Raw genomic sequence first — 7,500 nt, 5'->3', positions numbered from 1 at the left:
GAAAAGTAATCGCTGACAGCACGAAGGATGTCACGCGACTAGTTAGCAGGCTAGAGTCTCGTTCGTTATCGGAATTAACCAGACAAATCGCTCCACCAACTAAGAACGGCCATGCACCACCACCCACCGAATCAAGAAAGAGCTATCAATCTGTCAATCCTTCCGGTGTCCGGGCCTGGTGAGGTTTCCCGTGTTGAGTCAAATTAAGCCGCAGGCTCCACTCCTGGTGGTGCCCTTCCGTCAATTCCTTTAAGTTTCAGCTTTGCAACCATACTTCCCCCGGAACCCAAAAGCTTTGGTTTCCCGGAGGCTGCCCGCCGAGTCATCGGAGGAACTGCGGCGGATCGCTGGCTGGCATCGTTTATGGTTAGAACTAGGGCGGTATCTGATCGCCTTCGAACCTCTAACTTTCGTTCTTGATTAATGAAAACATACTTGGCAAATGCTTTCGCTTCTGTTCGTCTTGCGACGATCCAAGAATTTCACCTCTAACGTCGCAATACGAATGCCCCCGCCTGTCCCTATTAATCATTACCTCGGGTTCCGAAAACCAACAAAATAGAACCGAGGTCCTATTCCATTATTCCATGCACACAGTATTCAGGCGGGCTTGCCTGCTTTAAGCACTCTAATTTGTTCAAAGTAAACGTGCCGGCCCACCGAGACACTCACTCAAGAGCACCCTGGTAGGATTGCAACGGGGTCCGCCTCGGGACGCACGAGCACGCACGAGGCGCGTCGCACGCCTTCAGCTCGCCCCACCGGCAGGACGTCCCACGATACATGCCAGTTAAACACCGACGGGCGGTGAACCAACAGCGTGGGACACAAATCCAACTACGAGCTTTTTAACCGCAACAACTTTAATATACGCTATTGGAGCTGGAATTACCGCGGCTGCTGGCACCAGACTTGCCCTCCAATAGATACTCGTTAAAGGATTTAAAGTGTACTCATTCCGATTACGGGGCCTCGGATGAGTCCCGTATCGTTATTTTTCGTCACTACCTCCCCGTGCCGGGAGTGGGTAATTTGCGCGCCTGCTGCCTTCCTTGGATGTGGTAGCCGTTTCTCAGGCTCCCTCTCCGGAATCGAACCCTGATTCCCCGTTACCCGTTACAACCATGGTAGGCGCAGAACCTACCATCGACAGTTGATAAGGCAGACATTTGAAAGATGCGTCGCCGGTACGAGGACCGTGCGATCAGCCCAAAGTTATTCAGAGTCACCAAGGCAAACGGACCGGACGAGCCGACCGATTGGTTTTGATCTAATAAAAGCGTCCCTTCCATCTCTGGTCGGGACTCTGTTTGCATGTATTAGCTCTAGAATTACCACAGTTATCCAAGTAACGTGGGTACGATCTAAGGAACCATAACTGATTTAATGAGCCATTCGCGGTTTCACCTTAATGCGGCTTGTACTGAGACATGCATGGCTTAATCTTTGAGACAAGCATATGACTACTGGCAGGATCAACCAGGGAGCTGCGTCAACTAGAGCTGAGCAGCCGGCCGCCCGGGAGTGTGTCCCGGGGGCCCGCGCGAACACGCAAGCGTCCGCTCAATTATTCTGCAAACAGGAGGAGGCTGAGCTCCCCTGCACAATACACCTCGAAACCCTCTCAGGTCCCGGCGGCGCGCAGCGCCGTCCTAAGTACTTGGTCGGGTTCGAGAGAGGCGCAATCGCCCGGAGTTTGGCGAGTAGACGCTTTAGGTGCGACCACCCGTGCTCCCAACTGAGCTTGCCGCTGCCGACAGAGGCCCGGGAGCGTGCTGTCGTGGCATTGCCGGCGGGAGACAACACGCGCCACCTACGGTGGCCGGCAGCTCCAACGCCAGCGCCACAGAAGGACAAAAGCCCCACTTGGGTGCCGAAGCGAACTCTCCCAGCACAGCGCACGCGCCAACACGTCCGCACAGCTGCGATACAATCCACCTGCGAGAACCGCAGAGGCGACCGAGCAGCAGACGGCGTCGCGGCGCCGAGCGCCGGGCGGCGGCGCATCCTCAGCGCACACAGTCCTCAATCGGACCAGCACACTGCAGATGTCCACCGCGCTTCGCACCGGGCCCGCGAGGACCTACTTTGGCCGCACGGCGCCGCGTGCAGGGTGCGCCGGCGCGCAGCTGCGCCGCCTGCCGCCTCCGTCGGCCGGCGCGCCTGCCACTGGCCGCCCCCACCAGCCGGCTGTAGCGCGTGCGCCCACGCACCGCGCGGCCAGCACGCCGGAAGGCCCCCCCTCACCGGCCGGGGACGGTCCCACCCAGCCACCGCCGCGTATCGCTTCACACCCACATGCCATTCACGTTCGTGGGCATGGTGGGTATCGCTGAAACAACCGGTTGGTAGCTCAACCGATCGTCGCCATCACTGATTCACCTCTAGCGAGAACAACCGCACCACAACGGTTTACCAGTTCTTCATTTGCGTAACGTCACCAGCAAACGTAGACGTCCATCGCCATTTGCAAATTCAACGATTGTTGCATGCCTGTGTCAGGTGTCACGACACACTATGTCTGCCCACATACACGCAACAACATGTGCACGCTTCGCGAACACGTGGAAGGTGGCCCCCGTACGTATGCGATGTCCATTGCGCGAACGACTGTCAACCGGCCTCTGTCGCATGTCGCAGATGTGGAACGCAGTGCACCATGCTATCACGGTGTGTGAGAAGAGACGACTACGTCTGACAACACGCGCCACTACATCAACAGACGGCTCATGCTGATCGCCATCCACGGCATACCATACTGCAATCCAGCTCTTATAGGGAGACGACACGTAGCTGAGTGCACAATATTTGGACCGTATGGTTCGCCGTTGTTGGCGCAGTCGTGGTACGGTCACACATGTACCACGATGTATCATTCAGTACATGAGGACCAATGTGCGGTACAGTGTGTGATTTGGACGTACAACATCAGCGGACAGTTGCCACAAGCCGTACCACAACGTAGGCTGTGCTTCGCCATGCGAATGCCAATGAACAACTGCGAAGGGCATTGAGCATGTACGTCCTGCCGCCATCCGCATTACAGTGTATAGCTGCAAGGTGTTTAACATGAAGCGATACTCTGGGGACCGGGCAGTGCGAGTAGCAAACTATATTGCGGGGGTTGCAGTTAGGCAACACTACACTAATTTAACGCGTCGTATGACAATTACAGAGCAGGTTAAGGCCCAACGTGTGTTGGGTTAAGGCCCAACGTGTGTTGGGTTAAGGCCCAACGTGTGTTGGGTTAAGGCCCAACGTGTGTTGGGTTAAGGCCCAACGTGTGTTGGGTTAAGGCCCAACGTGTGTTGGGTTAAGGCCCAACGTGTGTTGGGTTAAGGCCCAACGTGTGTTGGGTTAAGGCCCAACGTGTGTTGGGTTAAGGCCCAACGTGTGTTGGGTTAAGGCCCAACGTGTGTTGGGTTAAGGCCCAACGTGTGTTGGGTTAAGGCCCAACGTGTGTTGGGTTAAGGCCCAACGTGTGTTGGGTTAAGGCCCAACGTGTGTTGGGTTAAGGCCCAACGTGTGTTGGGTTAAGGCCCAACGTGTGTTGGGTTAAGGCCCAACGTGTGTTGGGTTAAGGCCCAACGTGTGTTGGGTTAAGGCCCAACGTGTGTTGGGTTAAGGCCCAACGTGTGTTGGGTTAAGGCGCAACATAGGTTAGGTTAAGGCGCAACATAGGTTAGGTTAAGGCGCAACATAGGTTAGGTTAAGGCGCAACATAGGTTAGGTTAAGGCGCAACATAGGTTAGGTTAAGGCGCAACATAGGTTAGGTTACGGCGCAACATAGGTTAGGTTAAGGCGCAACATAGGTTAGGTTAAGGCGCAACATAGGTTAGGTTACGGCGCAACATAGGTTAGGTTAAGGCGCAACATAGGTTAGGTTAAGGCGCAACATAGGTTAGGTTAAGGCGCAACATAGGTTAGGTTAAGGCGCAACATAGGTTAGGTTAAGGCGCAACATAGGTTAGGTTAAGGCGCAACATAGGTTAGGTTAAGGCGCAACATAGGTTAGGTTAAGGCGCAACATAGGTTAGGTTAAGGCGCAACATAGGTTAGGTTACGGCGCAACATAGGTTAGGTTAAGGCGCAACATAGGTTAGGTTAAGGCGCAACATAGGTTAGGTTAAGGCGCAACATAGGTTAGGTTATGGCGCAACATAGGTTAGGTTACGGCGCAACATAGGTTAGGTTACGGCGCAACATAGGTTAGGTTAAGGCGCAACATAGGTTAGGTTAAGGCGCAACATAGGTTAGGTTAAGGCGCAACATAGGTTAGGTTAAGGCGCAACATAGGTTAGGTTAAGGCGCAACATAGGTTAGGTTAAGGCGCAACATAGGTTAGGTTAAGGCGCAACATAGGTTAGGTTAAGGCGCAACATGGGTTAGGTTAAGGCGCAACATGGGTTAGGTTAAGGCGCAACATGGGTTAGGTTAAGGCGCAACATGGGTTAGGTTAAGGCGCAACATGGGTTAGGTTAAGGCGCAACATGGGTTAGGTTAAGGCGCAACATGGGTTAGGTTAAGGCGCAACATGGGTTAGGTTAAGGCGCAACATGGGTTAGGTTAAGGCGCAACATGGGTTAGGTTAAGGCGCAACATGGGTTAGGTTAAGGCGCAACATGGGTTAGGTTAAGGTACAATATGGGTTAGGTTAAGGTACAATATGGGTTAGGTTAAGGTACAATATGGGTTAGGTTAAGGTACAATATGGGTTAGGTTAAGGTACAATATGGGTTAGGTTAAGGTACAATATGGGTTAGGTTAAGGTACAATATGGGTTAGGTTAAGGTACAATATGGGTTAGGTTAAGGTACAATATGGGTTAGGTTAAGGTACAATATGGGTTAGGTTAAGGTACAATATGGGTTAGGTTAAGGTACAATACGGGTTAGGTTAAGGTACAATACGGGTTAGGTTAAGGTACAATACGGGTTAGGTTAAGGTACAATACGGGTTAGGTTAAGGTACAATACGGGTTAGGTTAAGGCACTTGGGGGGGGGGGGGGGCCCGGTTTGTTGATTGTGATTATCGTAAGTAAATGACTGCGGCATCATCTGATTTGCCACGTCAGGGTGCACCTTGGCTCATAACAGGCGGCGCTCTGATTCCATGCTTGTGGCAGACCTGTGTCTTTCATTCCTGCCATTGTTTGTGTGGTGTGACAGGAGGCAGTATTGTGATGTTGGGTGCACCCCCTGTCTGGGACATGTGTGGGTGTTGGTGGCTTAGCTGAGCAATGGTGGTTGTCGGAAGGGTGGGATATTCTGTTTTCCGAGTGGGACCTCCCGGTCTGGTTATGATAGTGTGGATTGTCTAATGTGGCAGAGAGGATGCACTGGGTGTTGTTCCATGCTGGTGCTTACATATTGTCTGTGTGCCTGTTACAGGCAGAGAGTAGTGCGTGATAAGAGTGTCTGGCTGACGTGTGATTGTGAGCAGAGTCTTTCAGCATGTATACGGACAGGTCTATACATTATCTGTATTCTGATGGCTCTATCTATTACTAATCAGCGCCGTGTATACGTTTAATCCGGTTCCAGTCGAAACTATTGTATCTCTGTACATTAGTGACACGGCGAGCCCGCTATGTAGTTACTCGTCTCGGCAGCTTCCACCGGTGTATGGCAAATGATTATAAGGAATCAGTCTAGTCGTCAATACCGATAGTCTGACGTCACATGTCTGGGGTGGGGGACGCTGCGCCCTTCCGGTGGGTCATGGCCTAGGAAGACTCTTCCCACGCAGGGGGGGCTTGGACTGTCATTGACTCTTCCGAGTAATATACTTGCCGTACGTTTTTGCGACTGCGAGTGCAACGCTCACCGGTACCGACATGGATGGAGCGCCTCCTAGCTGCCGCTGAGCATCTGCATTCGTACAGCGAGCAACGCGATCGCGTCTGTAGCTCGTACGTGGTACAGCTCGCAGCTCATGTATATGGACAGCGGGAATGTCGCATATTGGACATAACTCTTCATGAAACGCACGTTATAGGGGTGGATTGCACATTGCGAGTGCGAGCAAAGTCCGCCGTTCATCCGCTGGAGTTGCGAGTTGGGCGGTTGGGGTGGGGCACGAACGGGTGCAGGTGGAGTGATTGCCGGTCCACGACTTCGTGCGGCAGAGGCGCTGGCGTTGGGGTGGGGTCGAAAGAAGGGCACTGTGGGCCCATCGCTGTCTTAGTCGGCTTGGCGTCTCATAGATGACGGTATCGTCGTTGCAGGAGGTCATGTTGCGGGAGACCTACAGATGGCGGTATGTTTTGCGGTGCGCTCGACATGGCGGACGTAGTGTTGTCAGATTCGCATAGATGGAGGTATTGCATGTGGTTTCGCCGTATTTTCATAGATGGCGATACTGTTTTGCCGGCATGGTTGGCGTAGTTCCGTCGGATCCCTGTAGATGGAGGTGCCGTTCCTGGGCTGGCTGTCAATGTCGTTGCGTCACATGCGCATAGATGGCGGCATCGTCGTAATACCTCGCCCACTACGGACTTATCACCACCCACACTAGCCGCCCCGGGGACTTGCCAACGACACACCCTATCCCAAGTCTATTTTCTTGCGGAGCATCATGTGTTATTATATTTTATTTCACATCCATAGTGTAGGGGTATTGTAGGTCACCGTACTGCGGTGGACGCTATGTTACCACGGGACGGGTGGGGGGACGGCGAAAACGTACCGTCGACCGCCGGGCACCGCCCGACACCCGCCCGACGACGCCGCCTCCGCGCGGCGCGCCGGCCGGTGGGCCGACATCGACCGTCCGGCACCCATCGCGGCACCCATCGCCCGTCGCCAAAGCGATACGCTGTAGCGCGGCAGAACACAAGGCGCCCGGCCGGCGCCGCCTCCCCCGCCGCGCGCACGGAGGCGGCACCCATCGCAGCGCCCGCGCAGGCGGCAGGGGGCCCGCCAACCGATACGCCGCCGTCCGCCGCACCCGATGCAGCGCCCTGGGTGCGGCGCGCCCGGCCAGACCGATACGCCGTACAGACGCAAATGCAAAAAGCAGCCCACACGTGCCCCTGTTGGCGACCAGCCCCTGGGGGTCTCGTCTCGCGACAAGACGAATCCCCCAAGCTAGGGCTGAGTCTCAACAGATCGCAGCGTGGCAACTGCTCTACCGAGTACAACACCCCGCCCGGTACCTAAGTCGTCTACAGACGATTCCGAGTCCCGACATCGAACTATAGACACCCATGGTCGACCGGTAGGGGCAGGGCGGCGCCGGGAACAGATCCCAGACAGCGCCGCCCGAGTGCCCCGTCCGGCAAACAAGTTGGGCCCGTACGGCGCGGCGCCACGTGGGTCGACCGCGCCTAGTAAAGTCACGTATTTTCGAGCCTTTCGACCCTCGGGACTCCTTAGCGATATCGTTGCCACAATGGCTAGACGGGATTCGGCCTTAGAGGCGTTCAGGCTTAATCCCACGGATGGTAGCTTCGCACCACCGGCCGCTCGGCCGAGTGCGTGAACCAAATGTCCGAACA

General features: G+C 54.8%; 1 non-coding gene across 1 annotated transcript in view; it reads right to left on the bottom strand.

Moving 5' to 3' along the window:
- Window positions 1–1,486, bottom strand: part of LOC124565907 — a 1,910-nt gene extending 424 nt beyond the window's left edge. The window contains exon 1 of the ribosomal RNA XR_006970681.1: window positions 1–1,486. This exon is cut by the window's left edge and continues 424 nt beyond it. This is a non-coding gene — a ribosomal RNA (small subunit ribosomal RNA).
- Window positions 1,487–7,500: the final 6,014 nt, after the last annotated feature.

Source organism: Schistocerca americana, unplaced genomic scaffold (genome assembly GCF_021461395.2).
Source record: "Schistocerca americana isolate TAMUIC-IGC-003095 unplaced genomic scaffold, iqSchAmer2.1 HiC_scaffold_1346, whole genome shotgun sequence".
Lineage (NCBI taxonomy): Eukaryota > Metazoa > Arthropoda > Insecta > Orthoptera > Acrididae > Schistocerca > Schistocerca americana.
The sequence above is the reverse complement of the archived record's forward strand: the minus strand, read 5'-3'. Positions and strand labels throughout refer to the sequence as shown.